Below are 18953 nucleotides of genomic sequence, written 5' to 3' on the forward strand. Positions count from 1 at the left end.
AAGTTTCACGCCCCAACGAGCAAAACAAAGCCATCTAATAATAGAGAGCGACAGGACGGGCGAGTCGATGCGATGCCAGGATGATGGAACTGCTGCTGCTGCTACTTACTGCTGCATCGGTGGTGGCGAAAAGGACATCTCCCGCAAAGGCACCATCATCACCGGCATCAACACCAATGCCGCCACTACCACCATTGCTGTGTCCAGTATGGTTCGTTGCTTCACGAGGTGCTAATAAGTTTGAATGATGAATCAGTGGCCAGGAGCAGTATTTTACAAACTTTTAGATTTACCAAGGTGGTTTATCCATTCAACGTGGTTACTTCTTGAATTCCTCCTGGAATTCCTCCTAGAATTCCTCTAAGAATTATTTCTACAATTCGTCCAGTAATTATTTCTGAAATTCTTCCTGGAATTCGTCTTGGAATTCCTCCTGAAATTCATCCTAGAATTTCTTCTGGAACTCCTCCTGGAATTCCCCATGGAGTACCTCCTGGAATTTGTAACGATTTTGTACTTAAATTCAACCAATGTAAACATTTGCCATCTGATTGGCTGCAGTTTTAATAAACCGGAATCAGATTGGCTGAAAATGATGTCACATGTTAAAGTTTTCTAGCCATTCACAATCTATTGCGTAGTAGATTAGTAGGGAAGCCTCCGCGCAAGTAATATAAATAGGGGCTTTAGACGCGCAAACGAGATCAGTTTCTGTGCAAACCTTTGGACCTGACGACAACAACCCAACAAGCAGTCTCCACAGTGGATAGCAATTCCTCTACCTTCGAGATGAACCCTACTGTGTTTGTGTGTCCAGCGGATGTCCACGACGGATGTTGCGCACAGCCTAACCCGAGAGCCACAACTTTTCGAAGCCGACGGCACCTAGCAAAAAGAGTTATTTTATATTTTCCTATATCGAGCTGGTGCCCGTCGAGCAATCTATTGTTTTCTGCCGGCTCAGTGAGATGTGTAATGGATCGAACCGACGTAAGTCATTTCTTGTGTGGAGCAACGAACAGGGTTGTAATCTGTGACCTTTTTGAACAGTGCTCAACAGCAGTCGGTTTTACTGCCAAGTCTATGAAGATCTCTTCATCTGGTGGTCCCGGACACCGTAGTTCCTGACGCATGCATGAAAATTGGCGAAACTACTAGTGTTTGCACGAAGATTAGAATGATTTTACATTTCTAGTGTTTGCGCGTCAGTAGGTTATCAAATTAAACAATAGCCTTAAGAAATCAAGTGATGTGCTGAATTTCCCGAATGGAGGAGAACGTGCCTCTAGAGCCGACCTACTGATGTGCTGAAATGGCCAAAATACATTATGTGTTAATACAGCAAAAGCATGTGATGGTGTGAACACTTAGCGAAGATTAAAGTTTTTATGTTTGTGTGTCTATTTTGTTATTTATTATTTGTTTATTTTTCTTTTATTTTTTACCTTTTTTTTATTTTTTCAACATAGTGCTTCTAACAATATCTTCTATTGAAAAGTGTTGGGATCGGCCTCACGACTGACCGACAGCAAGCTGGGCAACCTAAATTGGAATCTTGGCATTCCTATTTGGGAATGGCGCATAAGCTGAGAGTATTAGAACGAAGAATTGTTGGAAACATTTTTGTGATTTTTTTTATTGGCACACCGGGAGAAAACGTTACGAATTCCTCCTGGAATTCCTGTTGGAATTCCTCCTACAATTCATCCTTAAATTCTTTCTGGAATCCCTCCTGAAATTGCATCTGGAATTCCTCATGCAATTCCTCATAGAGTTCCTCCTGGAATTCCTCCTGGTCTTTCGCCTGCAATTCCTCCTGGAATAACTCCTGGAATTTCTCCTGGAATTCTTCCTTGACTTCCTCCTGTAATTCCTCCTTGAGTTCCTCCTGAAATTCGTCCTGGAATTCCTCCTAGAATTCCTGGGATACCTTCTGGAATTTCTCCTGGAATTCCTCCTGAAATTCATCCTGGAATTTCTTCTGGAATCCCTCCTAGAATTGCTTCTGGAAACCCTCCTAGAATTGCTGCTGGAATTCCTCCTGGAATTGCTTTTGGAATTCCTCCTGGCATTCCTCTTGGAATTCCTCCTGGAATTCCTCATGGAGTTCCTCCTGGAATTCCTCATGGAGTTCCTCTTGGAATTCCTCCTGGAATTACGGAATTCCTCCTAGAATTCCTTCTGAAATTCCTTCTGGATCTCCTCCTGGACTACCTCCTGAAATTGTTCCTGGAATTCCTCTTGGAACTCCTTTTGGAATTCTTCCTGAAATTATTCTTGGAATTCCTCTTGGAATTACAACTGCAATTCCTCCTGCAATTTCTTGGATGGCGAACAACGGTGGGGAGAAAACAACGAGGCGACAACGGGGGTGGCTGACAATGTTGGCATCGATAGCCACCGAGGAAAGGCTGAGGTTTCTAACTCCCGTGGTGTGCCGAATTCGTCCCGACGAAACAGGCCCGGGAGGACCACGAGCTGGGCAACTGGCTTGAGAAGGCTGCCACCAATCGGCAGGTTTCTGGAGATTACTACGACTCGGAAAAACCGGATGAGTTTTTTTTTCTGGAGGCAGGGGCCAGGGGGCTGACTTGAGATGACTTTTAAGTGGCATGGTCGCCTGATATATGTATGCAAATCTGAAAGAATAAGAATAACTGGATTCTCCCAGAGATTCCTTCAAGAATGCTTCTAGGGATTCCACCAGACATTTCTTTGGGGATTTGTCCTTAAGAGGGGATTTAGATATCTTTAGAGGTTCCTCCAGTAATTGTTCCAGTGCTGTTTTCGCGGTTTCCTTCGAGAATTTCACCAGAGATTCTTTAAGGTATTTCTGCAGGTATCTCTTCAGAGATGTCTTCCAGAATTTCACTAGAGATTTATCCAATTATTCCATCTGGAATTCGCAGTATTTCTACAGGAATGTCTAGTAGAAATTCTTTCAGAAAGTTTTTACTAGCAATTATTCAAAAGTTAATCCAGAAATTCCTTAAACATTTTGTTCAAAAAAAGTAATTAGGAATCCATCAAATTGTTCCTCCAATTATTGTCTAGAAATTCTTGCAGACATGGATTTCTTCAGATTTTTTATCCAGCGATTCCTACAGAATTTCTTCCAAAAATTCCCTAAAAAACACTCCTGTGATTCCCTAAAGAGTTTCTCATGGGGTTTCTTCAGAAATTCACCCGGGAATTCCTTCTGTGATTTTTTCAGGAATTAATTTCGGGATTATTTGAAAAATGTTTCCAAGCACTCTTCTTGGGATTCCTCCAGAAATTTCTTCAGGAGTTGTTTCAGAATTCCTCTGGGAATTCCTACAGGGATTCATCCAGGAATTCCTCTATAAAGTCAGCTAGAAATTTCTCTAGAAATTCCTCCAGGTATTCCTCTAGAACCTCAAGCAATTCCTCTACAGATTCCACCAGGGGTTCATCCAAGAACTCCTCCAGGAATCTTTCAGGGATTTGTCAAAGAATTTCTCCAGGGATACTTCCTGAAAGTTCTCCAATGATTATTCAAGAAAATCCTCCGGAAATTCCTCTAGGGATTTCTCTAGACATTCCTCCAGGAGTTCCTTATAAGAGAGCTCAAGAAGATCTTCTAGAGATTTGTCCAGAAATTTCCTCAGGTATATCTACTGTAATTCCTTCAGGAGCTCCTCCAGGCATTCCTTCAGGAGTTCCTCTAGGGATTGCTATTGGAATTCCTCCCCGAATTCTTTTAGGAATTTCTCCAGGATTCTTTTAGGAGTTCATCCAGATATTCCTCCAAGAATATTTCCTGGAATTCCTCCTGAAATTCCTCTGGAAATTCCTAAGAGAATTTCTACAGGGATTCCTCCAGAAGTTCCTCTGCAGATTTCTCAAGTACAGCAAGGACCCGATTTTGTCAGCCCCTGGTAGCATTTTGGGCTGACAAAATCGGGTACCTGACAAAATCGGGACATTTTTTAAAATCATTTTTTTATTCATGAAAAATTGTTCTGAGCACGTCAGAGACGGAGATAGATGTGGAGGGTCTGCTTTGGGTTCGTTCAAATATTACGTAACGAAAATGGGGGTGGGGAGGTTTCCAGCGCTTTGTTACGCTTCATACAAAATTTTAAAATTTCTCTTTCAAAAATAGTTACGCGGTGGAGGGATAGCGGATAGGGTCTAAAATTGCCAAATTTTGCGTTACGTAATATTTGAACGAACCTCTTGTGGTAAGAAAATCGAAAGTGTGTTAAGGGCACGGGAAAAAATGGTATTTGGCAAAGTTAACATTTAGTGCTTTTTTACAGCAGAACTATTGAATCTTTTATTTATTTTTCTCATTGTCATAACATCCCTACTGGAACACAGCCTTCTCCTAGCTTTGTGGTCTACAGAAAACAGGGCCCATATAGCCGAGGCGGTAAACGCACGGGTATTCAGCATGACCATGCTGAGGGTGACGGGTTCGATTCCCGGTCGGTCCAGGATCTTTTCGTAAAGGAAATTTCCTTGACTTCCTTGGGCATAGAGTATCTTCGTGCCTGCCACACGATATACGCATGCAAAATGGTCATTGGCAGAGGAAGCTCTCAGTTAATAACTGTGGAAGTGCTCATAGAACACTAAGCTGAGAAGCAGGCTTTGTCCCAATGAGGACGTTACGCCAAGAAGAGAGAGAGAGAGAGAGAGAGAGAAAACAGTTGACACTGGTTAGCGCAGTTTAAATCATAACGTCTAACTTTAGCTGTCAACGAATGCAAATGAACCAACATCTGATTGACAAGTATAGACACTCATACTGTTCGAATTGGCTACGTTTCCGCTGCCTTTTATTTCAATTTCCAGAGCCTTATCTCTAAAGAATCTCTAGAGAAATCTTTGAAGAAATGTTCGGGGATTTTTTTAGAGAAACTACCCGAGGATATACGGATCGTAACCCTCAAGACATTCCCGAAGGGATCCCGTAAGTAGTTTCTGCAAAAACCTTTACAGGAGCTCCGGATAAATCTCTTAAGTAATTTCTGAAAGAATCCTTACTGCAATCTCCGTAGAAATCTCTAGAGGCATTTCTTTAGCATTTTCTGAAGAATCATTGAAAGAATCCCTATTGCTATCTTTGAAGAAATCTCCTTGATAAATCCATGGAGGAGTCGGGGCCCGTGGCGCAGTGGTCCACACGTTCGCTTCATAAGCGGATGGTCATGGGTTCGAACCCAGCCCCGGCACTTGCAATTTTTCGTCAGTTGCTCTTCCCCCCGAGAGCAGCTGGCACCTTGACCCTCTTCGGAGCAGATAGCTCTAACGGACCCGGATAATTGGATATCGGCGAACGGCAACCCATAATGGACGACCCCCAATCGTACTGGAAAAGGAACAACACCCACACATCATTTCATCACCGTGCTCATCATTCTACCAAGGACTGGGTAGAACAGTGAAAGCAGCACGAAGGCGATCCAGTTCGAATAAGAATATAATAGAATACATTTAGGCGCTGTACAAAGTGTAAGTGCAGCCGCCAATTGGAATCGCTCACGTAGTACCCTAGTGGACAAAAGAGCTGTAAAATAGGTTAAGTGGTTAAGAATAAAAAAAAAATCCATGGAGGAATTCCTGGAAAAAAGTACTGGGGAAATATCTGGAGCAGTTTAAGGAGAAACCATAGCAGAAATGAATTGTTAAATTCTTGCATGAATTCCAGAAGAGTTTCCAACAAAATTTTCTAAAGGAATTTCAGAAGCAATACCAAGGGATTTTCGTAAAGAAATACCAAGAGGTAACCCTGGAAAAATCTGAAGCGGGACCCCGGGAAATCCATAGAGGATGCCCAATTGGTAAATCTAACAGAGGAATCATAGTGAAATCTCTAGAGGAATTCTTGTATGAGTAATTACTGAAGGCATTAATAGAGGAACATCCATTTCATAATCGACATTTCCTTAACTACCTTGTGTATAAAATATCTTCATGACTACCACACGATATATTTACATAAGGTACACCGGGGCAAGTTGAAACGGGTGGGGCAAGATGAAACAGCGGATTAACATGATGTTTTTTAATGATGATAAACAGTTCAATCGCCATAACACATAGTTTTTGATCCAAACCATCTTTTAGCGAAGGCTAAATTTCCAAATTATATTGAAATCTATTTGAAAACTTAGTGTTTCACCTTGCCCCACCCGTTTCAACTTGCCCCGGTGTACCTTATGCAAAATAAACATTGGCTGTGGGGGATCTCAGTTAAAAATTGTAAAAGTTCTCATAAAATTCTAAGCTGAGGAGCAGGCTGTGTCCCAGTTGGAACGTTACGCCAAGAAGAGAGAGAACTGGAATCTTTTAGCAATTTAAAACAATATTGGTTTAAAACATTGGCGAGGGTTGAGTGCTAAAATTGCCACAATGTGTTAGTTTGCAAAAAAAAATTGGCCGTTTTCAAAAGTTACACGAGTTTTGTTCATTGCGTACTATGACGCCTAAAGACATCAACTGCATTAATAATGATTATAAAATGGAAATTCTGAATGAAATACAAATTTATTTTTTACTTCAAAAAAGGCTGACAAAATCGGGTCAAAAAGCTGACAAAATCGGGGGTAGACAAAATCGGGGGCTGACAAAATCGGGTCCCCACTGTATTCCTCGAGGAATTCCTCCAGAGATTCCTCCAGGTATTTCTCTAGAGATACCTCATGAAATTTCTGTAGAAAATCCATTATAGATTCCTCGAGGGAATTTCTCCAGAAATTCTTTAAAGGATTCCTCCAGGGATTCTACCTGAAAGTTTTTTAGCGATTCTTCAAGAAAATCCTCCAGAAATTCCTCCAGGAGTTCCTCTGAAGATTTCTCAAGGAATTTATATTTATTACTAAAATATGCATGAGAAGCGAAGAATTTTAAAAACAACACAATAAATTTGATATTAAATGCGGTAGATAATTGTAAAAAAAACTGCACCACACATTTAAAATGGGCAATACAAGGTTTTCCGGGTCAACTACACAGATAAAAATAATGAGACTTACACGTCATGTAAACTTCATTTTAGTCATGTAAACTTAGTGTTATGATGGTTTACATGTAAATTTGTGTAATATATCATGTAAACACTCAGAGTCATGGTGAATTACATGGCATATAATAGAAGTTTTCATGATAGTTTCCCGGATAGAGGCGAAGAACAAATCAAGGACAAAATAATAACAAATAAATATTGCCATCATATCTCGTTTTATCATTGTTATGTTATTTATGAATAACACTAAATAACTCGCTAATAAGAACAAAAAATATTATCATTGCGAAATTTGTTATTTATGAGTTATTATTGAATAACAATAAATAACTGAATAATAACAAAATATGCAATCATGGCAAAATAAGTTCTTTTGAGCATCCTAAGTAAAATAACATCTTAATTGCATATTTTGTAATCATAACTTATTTGTTATTGATGAGTTATTAAGAATTTATTTTATTTTAAAAAGAATATTGATGAAAACAAATTTTGTTATTGTTAGGAATAAGAGCTAAAAGAGCAAAAACTAATAACTCACTTTGTTCCTTAAAAAAGTAAATAATAACTTATTTTATTATTATAAGATCAAACCAAGGACAAAACGTTTCTGAACTTACAATACAGTTTTTTTTTTCAATCAATGATGATTAAACCTTTTGAAATAACTTATTTTGTTCTTACTTTGTTCTCAATAACTCAATAATGACTTATTCAGTTATTCTCCATTTTGAAATATTTTATACTTGGTTTGTTCTTAAAAGGATAAAATTAGTCATTATTGAGTTATTTTCCAGTACAAAGTCAGTTATTATTTTTGTTCTTTTAGCTCTTATTCCCAACAAACCAATAACAAATTTTGCAATTCAGCTATTCATTTTCAATGGCAAAATTTGACCTTCGTTAGTTATTTTCTTCTACCCGGGTTATGACTTTTACATGATATGTCATGTAAACTTCAATGATATCCCACACTCCAATTATGTGCATCATATGTCACAGAATTTTACACTCTTTTTTAGATCTGATCGACATAAAATAACAAGTATTACATGTTCGTCATGTTTTTTTTCAGATTTGGCAAGAATCGCTAAAATATCAGTTCAGTTGCAATGATAGTGATCTGGAGTGCGGGTCGATATCAAGTTTAGTCGTTGCCTGTCATTGTCGTCCTGATATTGATCGGCCTGCAGTGATAGTGACGGTCCTAACGGGCGTACCGTGCAGGCAAGGTAGAGGAAGAATAAGGTTTTATTGGGTTTCGACCCCCACATCACCCGACGACCCACCTCTTGTGGATCTGATGAAAAGATTTCCTCATTCTATCAAAAAAAACACTCCTGCAGCCCTAGTATGCCCTTCGCGCTCTCCTTCAAGTAGATCAGAGAGTGGCTGTTTCCGATGAGGTTGGAAGAGCAGCAATTCGACATACCAAGCTTTCATTCGCAAGTCTTGCCATCGTTGGGATCGTTGCCAGTGGTCTAGGTTCGTGCTGACTCACCCTGGAAATTTTGTTTTACGGCTGACTCAAAGGCAATTGGCACTGCACTTTTAACTATCGTCTTGACACACGGACGTTCTTTTTCTCCCCAAACTTCACATATAGAAGTTTCTCTATTTCGCATAAGTCAACTTTATCCCATTCTCATTTCGACACTGATTCTTCATTAGGGCCTAACTGACATTTTCGATTTCTCTTGATCGATCCTCTCTCTTTGTGTTATTACGGAATTTAAGTTTTCCAACGAATTTTTGGTTGAAATGCGAAGACGACGACTACATCTTGCTCTAGAAACAAAAAGAATAATGATTTTGATTGTTTTGATCAAGTTATTAGCGAAAGAGAAGGCCCTTTAGAAAAATCATTGTCGATTTATGCTTTGCAGCTCCCTTCAGTATCATCTTTCGGTCTATTTACAGCGGTGCGGTTCCTCGCTAGGGTGTACTTTTCTGTCTTTTTATATTTAAAAACGTGAATTTTCACAAATACAAACACCCATACACAAGAAAACCTAAAGACTGGAACCAACCGGTTACAAGAGACCTTATTCAGCTTTTACTGCGCCGAACTTGCTGCGCTTGAGCTTGATTGACCGCCCGTAGATGTTCCTCCAGTATCGCCGGACCAGCTACACTATCACAAAAAGAACCAAGGGGCTGTCCATTAATTACGTAAGGGAATTTTAGCGATTTTTTGATACACCCTCCCCCCCCCCCCCCTTGTAAGATTTTTTGTATGAGAACCCAAAATTTTTTGTATGGCGCGTAAGATTTTTCAAACCCCTCCTCCCACCATAAACCCTTACGTAATTAATGGACAGCCTCCAATGAGATTATCTGCCGGGGACTAGCAGGCATTTTCAGTGTGTGAGCGTTGTTGATCTTCTATTTTTAGGCCAAAATGGCGCCTGCCACGTCAGGTTGCAGGTCAATGTGGGGAAGGGAAGGAAGTGATGATTGCAATCGTGTGTAACCACAGCAGACCGAATATACCTCTACGTCTGCACAAAGTCATGCGGATGTCAGAGTGTTGGTAGGATATGGTTGGCAGAGGGCTCACACATTGGTGCGAGGATGCCAGGCGTAAAGCGATAGATTACACTCAAACCTCCAATTAGGTCGAATCCATTCAGGTAAAATCTATTTAGTTGCCTCCATTTAGGTAACGTTACCTAAATGGAGTCTAATTGTGTTCAGAGCAGTTGGAGTGTTTTAGATTAGGGATAAGGTTGGTTCAAGGAAATTAAGTTGCAAGTAGAGTTAAGGGGAGTTCAGGGCGTGCTCAGAGGGAAACAATGAGGGGAAGGGGGTGTGGTAGGTTTGGGACTGTATACGGTTTCCTAAGATCTTTCTTGAGCAAAAGTCATCGAATATACATGCATAACTTGTGTGCTTAGATGATTGAATAAAAGAAACGTTCAAGAAACGTTTTAAAGCGCCGCTGAAATCTCCCCGAAGCTTACTTAAGAGCTGTGATCCAAAATGTATTTTCAGAAATTGCAGGCCCTCTTAGTTCCCCCCAAATTCCCATGTAACACCCCTGAAACCCTCTTACTTACCTTACCGATCAGGCTAAGGCCGGGGTGGCCTCTGCTGTACATAGTAGCCGTCTCCCTTTTACTCGGCCCATGGCTGTTTGTCTCCAGTTCCGCACTCTGCGTAGGGTCCGCAGATCGTCCTCCACCCTCAGAAACCCCTAAAACGCCAGGGTAACGCCTCTGAAACCCGTATAAAATCCTCGGAAGCTTCCTAAAACGTCCCCCTAAGACCCCCTCGGACACTATGTAACGCACCTGATACCCTCTGAAACCCCCCAAAACACCTACGTAATGCCTGTGTACAAGTCCGTGCAAAAGGGGGGGGGGGTTGGGTATTAAACCCCTCCCATTACCGACGCTTCATGTACTAGGCGCCCCTTCGCCTTTTGCCGAAATTGGCCAAAACCCCTCCCTTGGCGCCACTTCTGTGCACGGGCCTGCCTGAGTAACGCCTCTGAAACTCGCCAAAAACCATCTGAAGCTGTCTGAAGTGCCTTCAAAATCCCCCTAAAACTCCCTTGGACCCCATGCAACGCACCTTTCTCAGAAACCCCCGAAAACGCCTTCGTAACGCCTGAATAGCGCCTCGGAAGCTCGCCAAAAAAAGCTTTCTGAAATGCCCTCAGAAGCCCCCTAAGACCCCCTCGAGCCCCATGTAACGCACCTGAGTCACTCACAAACCCTCAAAAATGCCTACATAACGCCTGATATACGCCTCTGAAACTCACCAGAAATCTTCTGAAGCTTTCTGTAATGCCTTCGAAATCCTCATAAAATTCCCTCGGACACCATGTAAAGCACCTGAGACCCTCAGAGACCCCCGAAAACGCCTTCGTAACGCCTCTGAAACTCGCCAAAAATCCTCTGAAGCTTTTAGAAATGCACTCAAAATCCCCTTAAAACCCCCTCAGATCCCATGTAACGCAACTGAGACACTTCGAAACTCCCCGAAAATACCCCTGGTGCCCCCCCCCCCCCCTCCGGTGCAATGCCTCTGACACCCCCTCCCCTCCTGAAGCACCCATGAAATCCCTCAGAAATCATGGCCTCCTTCGCTTTTCTTAAACTGCTTTACAATCTTCAAATTCATTTAGGTAATGAACTGAATCCGTTTAGGTAAAAATTCTATTTAGGCAATCCCTATTCGTTATCTAAATGGAGGTTTTGGTGTAGTGCGATTATTAGGGTGTTTCAGGTATTTTGGACAGACCGTTACGCGTATAAATTTTGGACATTTACATTTGATTTTGCCGAAAATGTCCAAAATATATACGCGTAACGGTCTGTCCAAATTACCTGAATTCCCCTACTAAGCTAAAACGGCGCGGCACAGTTTGCTTGTGTAGTGAAACAACGTCTTTCAGGTTCAGTGGTTTATTACAATCTCAGCATCCCTAATGTCAAACTACTCCTTGTCCTAAGTCAGCCTACTATGACCTACTACAGCTTGATTGCATAATTTGTAGGCGTAATCTGATATATTGGCACTATGCTGTGAAAGTTGGAAGCAAGGGAAACGGCTTTTCAAACCGTTTCTGGTTCTAACGATGGCTATGAACAATTTAGTGTGGGTCATCGGAAGCGTTTTCTCAGATCAAAGCTTTTTTGGTTCCGTTTCTGGTCCTGAGTATCTGTGCAAAATTTGAGCACGATCGGTTGCGTCTACACTTTGCGCATTGCAATTGAAATTTGTATGGGATTTTGTATGAGAAAACATACTTTTTTGCATTTTAGCCATAAGTTGAAAAAGTTTGTCTGAAACTTTTTAACCAATACTGTAAATTTATAGCCTAGGATGTTCTGAAGAACTTTGTTGAAGACCGCAGAGCGATCCGATGCTTGTGAAAATAGTTATAACCAACGAACCGCATGCATGTGTTTATGTTTTAACATGTAAAGGAATAACAATAGCAACAAAATCATGATGTTTCACCAAGCAATGCCAACGCTATATTTTTTTTTTCATAAGCGTCAGATCACTTCGCGGTCTTCGACAAAGTTGTTCAGGACACCCTAGGCTACACACTCAGTCGAGCTCGGCTAATTTCCATTCTTTTGCCGAGATTCGCACAGCCGAGCGCTCGGCAGTCGAAATTTAACTGAGATATCAGCAAAAAATCAAGTTTATTCATAGCAGCACCCATGGGTACCGCTACCATCAAACATTAAACGTCAAGCGTTTAGCCGAGATTTCAGCAAATGAACTTTAACCGAGATCCGCACAGCCGATCTCGGCATTCTGTTTTAAGTGTGTATGTTTTCACTTTAACGGTTACACGGTTTTAGAAAAATTCGAGCTTGTTATGAGAGAAATGCAAAAAAGTGTGTTTTCCCATGTAAACTTCAATTTCCCATACAAACTTCAATCGCGATGCGCAAAACGTAGACATAACCGAACGCGCCCAAATTTTGCACACTTATTTGGGTCCTGGAATGGTATCAAAAAAGCTTTGATCTGATGGGATACCATTGAATTTTTCACTTTTCCATATAAACGATGACCCACTCTAATGAACATATGAATACACAAGAGTTGTATAGTGTGGCCAAGGGAATTATCGGTAAGTTTGTTTTCTTCATCATGGAGGGTTTATGTGGGCCGAATTGCCTGAAATTTGTGCGTATAACTCAGCTTGGTTGCGAAGGATTTGAGGCCAATTCTGAGTTCACTGCCGTGTGCGGCATAGTTGTCCCATGTTCTATGGAATTCCCTATTAACATGGGACAACTATGCTGCACACGGCAGTTCAGTACGTTTAAAAAAAACGCATGACGAAGAGAAGAAAAATTCCGAAAATACGGAAGTTCCCCTATATAGAGAAGAGAGTATAGAGAAAGTGGATGAAAAGATACAAAGTAGAAGGAAAGGGACAGGCCAGGGATTGAATCCAGGACCTTCTGCATATGAATCAGAAGCGGTAGCCACTAGACCACCAAGCCCGTTTACAGCTCTTACCGTGCCAAATTGAAGACTAAATACAAAAGGGTTTTTTCTGACGTCAGTACACTATATACTGATAAAGGATGATAGTAAAAGATCCACCACCAATTCATTGTGGCCAACTGGCAGTGAATCACTTACAATGTACGGCTTTGGCTACTACACGTGGCACCAAGAAATAATAAATCAAATGAGGTAAGAAAGGTAATAGTGTCATTAGCAAACTTGCACTACCAAATTTATCTTTTTCAAAACCAAGTCATCACACCGATTGATTTCGTTCTTTTTATTACCATTCATGAATCTTGTTGACTGGGTATACTATAGGAACAGTTAGTTGAAACAGTAGAATAGTTAAAAGAGCTTTATAGCAGATGCTTTGGAAAGCCGTAATTATTTTTCAAATGCCGAGTTGTGACAGACCTAAAATAGTACCAAGAAACTATCTATCTGTTTATCTCACCCTGCCAGGCAGACATTAAAAACCATTCTAAAATATTAAACCCCAATAAGTTACCTGTAAGTCTGTCTATTGCTTCCTTTCAATGCTTTTCGAGAAAGCCACAAAGCCACTTTCAGGCCACAAAAACTGCCGCGCCAATGTCTCTGCCTCGCAGTAAGCTGCTTATGTGCGGAAGTGAACCCAAAAACGAACAGCACCAAGATATAGAATTCGAGGAAAGACTACACCACAAAACAGACATAATTTATTGCTACTACAGCTCACACGCTTCCACATACAAACACCTTCCTAGGGAGAAACTCCTGTCTCCTTCGAACGTACTTTAAGACCATAGCCGCGCGTTTGGTGCAGTTTCCGCTCTCCGCTGAGGCTGAGGAAGGTTCAGCTTAGAATTCCCCTGGGACAAACAAAAAAGGCGAAAAGGAGCTTTTTTGGTGCTTTAAATGCAGCTACCCACTCGCTGGAAGGAAGAAAAACGTAGGGGTGGAAATTATCGTCGTCGTCGTTGTCGTCGCCGCGAAAAAGGGAAACGGAAAACTGCCGGATGTCGCACCGTAATTTATATTTTGGGAGATGTTGTTTCACCAGTGCGAGGCGATTGCCTTCATTGGAAAGGAGGTATATTGAAAAACGATATTAAAGCTACTTTTGTATGTTATTTTGTACTTTAAATTGAATATTTGGCGGGCTTTGGGATTAGACTGTATTTTTTATCTTTTTTAAATATCTCTCCTTCAAAGCTACTAGTATAAACATTCTACCACTCCACCCTTTACACCTGACAATCCACAAACCAATGCGAACCTGTGCCACTGAACTTCTTCCTTCTTACAGTGGGCGAGTGAATGCGTTATCAATTCATTCTCTTTGTCTGATTAATCTGCATTTTGACGTAGCAGGCGTCATAGCTGTTTATGGCCAGCACTTATTCATGGGGGACGTCTGTTAGCCGAGTTATCGAGTATCCATTTTTTCTTTGACCTAGTGTAGTTGTGTTACGAATTAAAATCAGTAAAAGTTATATGCTCAAAAATGAGAGATTCGCGGTTTCTCCAAATAAATTTCTTAATGCATTATTCAATTTAATGGTAAATAAACCTTTTTAAGTAAGAAAATCCCTGCATTTCATCCGAAAAAATGTCTCCAAAGACGGTTACAGTGCATTCTAGTTAAGTGGCAAATTTTCTACAAACACATGTCGGATTGTTATCGGATCACGTTTCGTGTATGATGACTACTACCCCCATGTTTCTTTTCTCTCGTCTCTTGTTAGGATTGACATGGAGCATGTACTAAAGATTTTAAGCTATCGAGGAACATCGCCCCCTCTTTTCCTCTCGTCATCCACTACAAAGTCACTTTGGTGTGGTGAGTGAGACCGACGACGCGCTCAATTCGATGAAGATTACTGTAGGGTTCAAGAATTTTATTATGACCTCGCATCCATCCGTCCGTCCCGTCCATATACCGCGAGACAAATGCATTATTCAGAGAGCATCCGACAAAAATCCTGTCATGTCTGGGAGCTGTTTTTGCCTTTCATTAGAGTGGCGAACTAGTCTGGCTGCGGTGTCATATTGATTTAATCCCCGTTTGAGAGCCCTTCACCCGCATCGCACCGGATGGACGAGAATGGAAGGTATAGTGAAACAATAAGATGGAAATATGCTAAGCTTTCTCCCAGTAGTGCGAAGAAAGGGTTATAATTCATCCGCTGGAATACAAGCTCTTCTCGGGTTTCTTTTATGTTGTTGAGTCGGGTAGAGGAAAAAAATATAAGTCCGAAACCGTATCATTATCCCTCATGTTCACAGTGGATTAAGGTCAGTGTTTTGAAATGGATGAGCTAAGCGACGCATCAAAACACAGAAAACGATTGAATTCGTACAAAAAAAGCATCAGATCTATGTAAAAAAATAGAAACAACTCCAGGAGTAATTATAGGAGGAATACCAAGAGGAATTCCTGTAGAAATTCCAGGAGGAATTCATGTAGGAATTCCAGAAGGAATTCTAGGATTGAATTTCTCTGTTGATGCAGGGCAGAGACTTTAATTTCTTAAACAAACCCTGGGCACTATCAAAGGTGGTGGCTTGAAGAGCTAGCGCTTTCTTCAGGGGGTTGATTCAAGCGACAGGAGCTAATGAACATCTTTGGCGGTGTGCACGGTGTGGCGGCGAAGTCAAGTTCAATTCCCTAGGTTAGCAGGTTTTGGGCCTCTTGAGCCAACCGTTTATTCATAAACCGTATAAGTAGCGAAAATGAAACAAAAGAAATGATCTGTGCGTAAATTATAAATCAATTTTGGCGGGAAAAAATAGTCGATCGATCCTGTCGATCGATAGGAATCGATCAGCCCACAAATCAAATTCTCTGAATGTTTTTCGTGGCATAGTTTTCATGTTGAAACTCGGCCGTGCACAGCAAATAATTTTGTAATTTCCAGGCGCGTAATTTCTGGCGATGTATCCATTTCCGAACGTAATCTCACTCGGATACATCGTTTTCCAACAATTATCACACTCACCATGTGCACCGTAGTTGGCACCGGAAAGTGTCAACAAACCCATTCCAGCAGATACCTAGAAGCAGTATCATATTTATCACCCACCTTCTAACTCGGTGAAATAACCGAGAGGTAAGGGACATGCTTCACAATCAACGGATCTGTGTACGAATCCATGCCAATATTTTACTTATATATGATTCATCAATCGTTCTGGTTCTAGCGATTGCTAGACTCACTTTCAAGCTGCGGCGGTTAATTTGCTGTGTGGAAAGGATGTAATTTGTACATCACTTTTACGACGCGACTGATGTGCAGCGAAAGTGATGTGATATCACAAGAACTTTTTTGCTGTGTGGGGTTTTGCTCTTGGAGTGAGATTTTTTAGAGACTGGCTGGAAGGATACGATAAGAATAGCATGTTGTGAGAATGGCGGACAACAACCCTGCAAGGCTGGTGTTCGCAAGAGAGTTGGATGGTACAAGAAGACCTGGAGAGCAGCGTGCAATGACGGTAGACCGATCAGGCAATCCACTTCTGAAGAAGGAATTAGTTGTTTAGTTGATTAGACTGGACTGATGTTTTTTTTTCTATACAAGCGTGTCCTATCCAAGTAACAATGAATGCTGAACAGCTAGAGTATTAACCGAACAACAGCTGGTTAATGGTGTCAATGGCTGAACACAATGACAGCTGTATGTTGGTCTGAAGTAAGACTTGTTCAACATCTTTAATCAGCTATACGTTGATTATAATATTATACATATGGGTAAGGGTAACCGGCCATTTGGCCGAATGCCATCTGGTCGAATGGGTGTTTGGCCGAAAGCCGTTTGGCCGAATTATATTCAAATGAATTCAGAGGAAGCTTTTGACATTCCAACTACCAATATGATCATCAGAAATATTTCCTTCTTTTAATCATAGGCTATTCTTTCTAGTTTTGACATTCAGGGATGAGTTGGCGTTGAATCTGTCAATATTTTATCAAAGATTTTTCCTTCTTTGACTGTTGTATTGAGTTATACTGATGCGTGGAATAGTGACATGGTATTCGGCCAAATGACCTCCTCTCTCCTCTTCTTGGCGTAACGTCCTCACTGGGACAAAGCCTGCTTCTCAGCTTAGTGTTCAATGAGCACTTCCACAGTTATTAACTGAGAGCTTCCTCTGCCAATGACCATTTTGCATGTGTATATCGTGTGGCAGGCACGAAGATACTCTATGCCCAAGGAAGTCAAGGAAATTTCCTTTACGAAAAGATCCTGGACCGACCGGGAATCGAACCCGTCACCCTCAGCATGGTCATGCTGAATACCCGTGCGTTTACCGCCTCGGCTATATGGGCCCTATAAAAAATGACCCTTTCGGCCAAATGGCGTTCGGCCAAACGGCATTCGGCCAATTGGCGTTTGGCCAAATGACCCGGAACCCTGGGTAACTAGCTGTAAAACATACATCAACATGCAGAATTAATCATCTGTTGTTCATCCTTTAATCAAATAATTTTTGACAGCTGGCCCAAGCATGTTTTCGTGAAGTCCACATCGCTTCTTCAGCTTCAATACAGACTTAGTTCAACTTATGTTCTTGGCTCTTCAGACACAACAAGTAATGCTCTTGTTTTCGAGGATATTTATATAATTGTGTGTGGTGTAGGTGCTAAGGTGAGTGACTATAAATCAGGAGGTCCGATATTACAAGTTTTATGTTTGTGTTGAATGTCGTATTTTAACTTGTGACCCCTAGTATTAATGCACATTCAGGCCATTTCGGGCCGCGATTAAGTACTAGAGATGTAAACCTTTCCCTGGCACAGACTTCGAGTTATAGATGTGATGAAACCCGAATCGGGATGCCCCTTAAGATTAGAAATTGCTAGACATAACTAAAGCTACAAAAGCATCTAATGCTGCGAACAAAAGTCCACCTGCCAGAGAAAATACGATTACATGATTGACTGATGGCCCAACAACATTTATGAAACCTCGTCATCCTGCGTTTGGTGATTGTTATCCACTAGGGTTACAGGGTTACAGGGCACCCAAGCAACACACATGTTATATAAGAGTTACGGCAGCGCAAGTTTTGGTTGTATAAGGACTGTTCATTAAAGAAAGTGGACATCTGTTTACCAATAGTTTAGAGTTAAAACTAAACAAAAATATGTGAATTTTTGCTCAGTGTTCACTTCGGCAACACACTCAAAGAAAACGGAAAAAGTAAGAAATTTCGAGCGATAGGTCGTATTAGCTTTGCGACTAGCAGATTAATTCTGCACAAATGGTGTTCCAAAAAGTTGTCGTTTCGAGAATTGGCTTACTAATACAATTCCGGGACCGCAATTTTTTAACGCTAAGCAGGGGACTGATGTGCCGGATGATGTAGGGTACATCAGAACTGAAAAATTTGGGAAAAAGTTTTAGTGTGTCAAGCCAATCGTTCATGTGGCTTAAAGAGTTCTTCGTATTTCACAACGGAAACAATCAACGGTGAAAATAACAGAAAGGAATGTATCATAAATCGACTTCTACTTATCTACCGAAAACATACGGATCCTCTTTTGTTTTAGGCGGATCTGGCATCCGCTTATTACGCTTCTTCTACACTAGAGATGCTCAACGATCAACGATCAACGATCAATTCTGACTATACATGTCAATGGTTGCTCCTCCGTGATTGATCTGAACTGGTACCAATTGCACTGAGATCCAACTGAATAAGAGGCTGGGACATTCCACTTATTATCAAAGTCTCTCTACACTAGAGATGCTCAAGACGGAAAAAGTCGATTTTATCGAAAAATGGCAAAATCCACAAAACTTCTCTGAACAGCGTCCTGTGGAAAGATACTGGACAATAATTGAGCGGCAACTTAAGAAAGATGGAAGAGAAGCAAGCTCTGTTGATTGATTCAAAAAAATTTGGCCTGCGGCACAACGAAAAGTTATGGAGAAAGTTGTGCAGAATCTAATGGGAGGTATCGAGAGGAAAGTCCGAGCGTTCTTCC

General features: G+C 41.1%; 1 protein-coding gene across 6 annotated transcripts in view; it reads right to left on the reverse strand.

Annotated features, from left to right (window-relative positions):
- LOC109414810 (adenylyl cyclase 78C) overlaps positions 1 to 18953 on the reverse strand; it is a 420295-nt gene that overhangs the window by 280110 nt on the left and 121232 nt on the right. The gene's annotated exons all lie outside the window — the stretch shown is intronic.

The sequence above is a fragment of the Aedes albopictus genome, chromosome 3 (assembly GCF_035046485.1).
Source record: "Aedes albopictus strain Foshan chromosome 3, AalbF5, whole genome shotgun sequence".
NCBI lineage: Eukaryota > Metazoa > Arthropoda > Insecta > Diptera > Culicidae > Aedes > Aedes albopictus.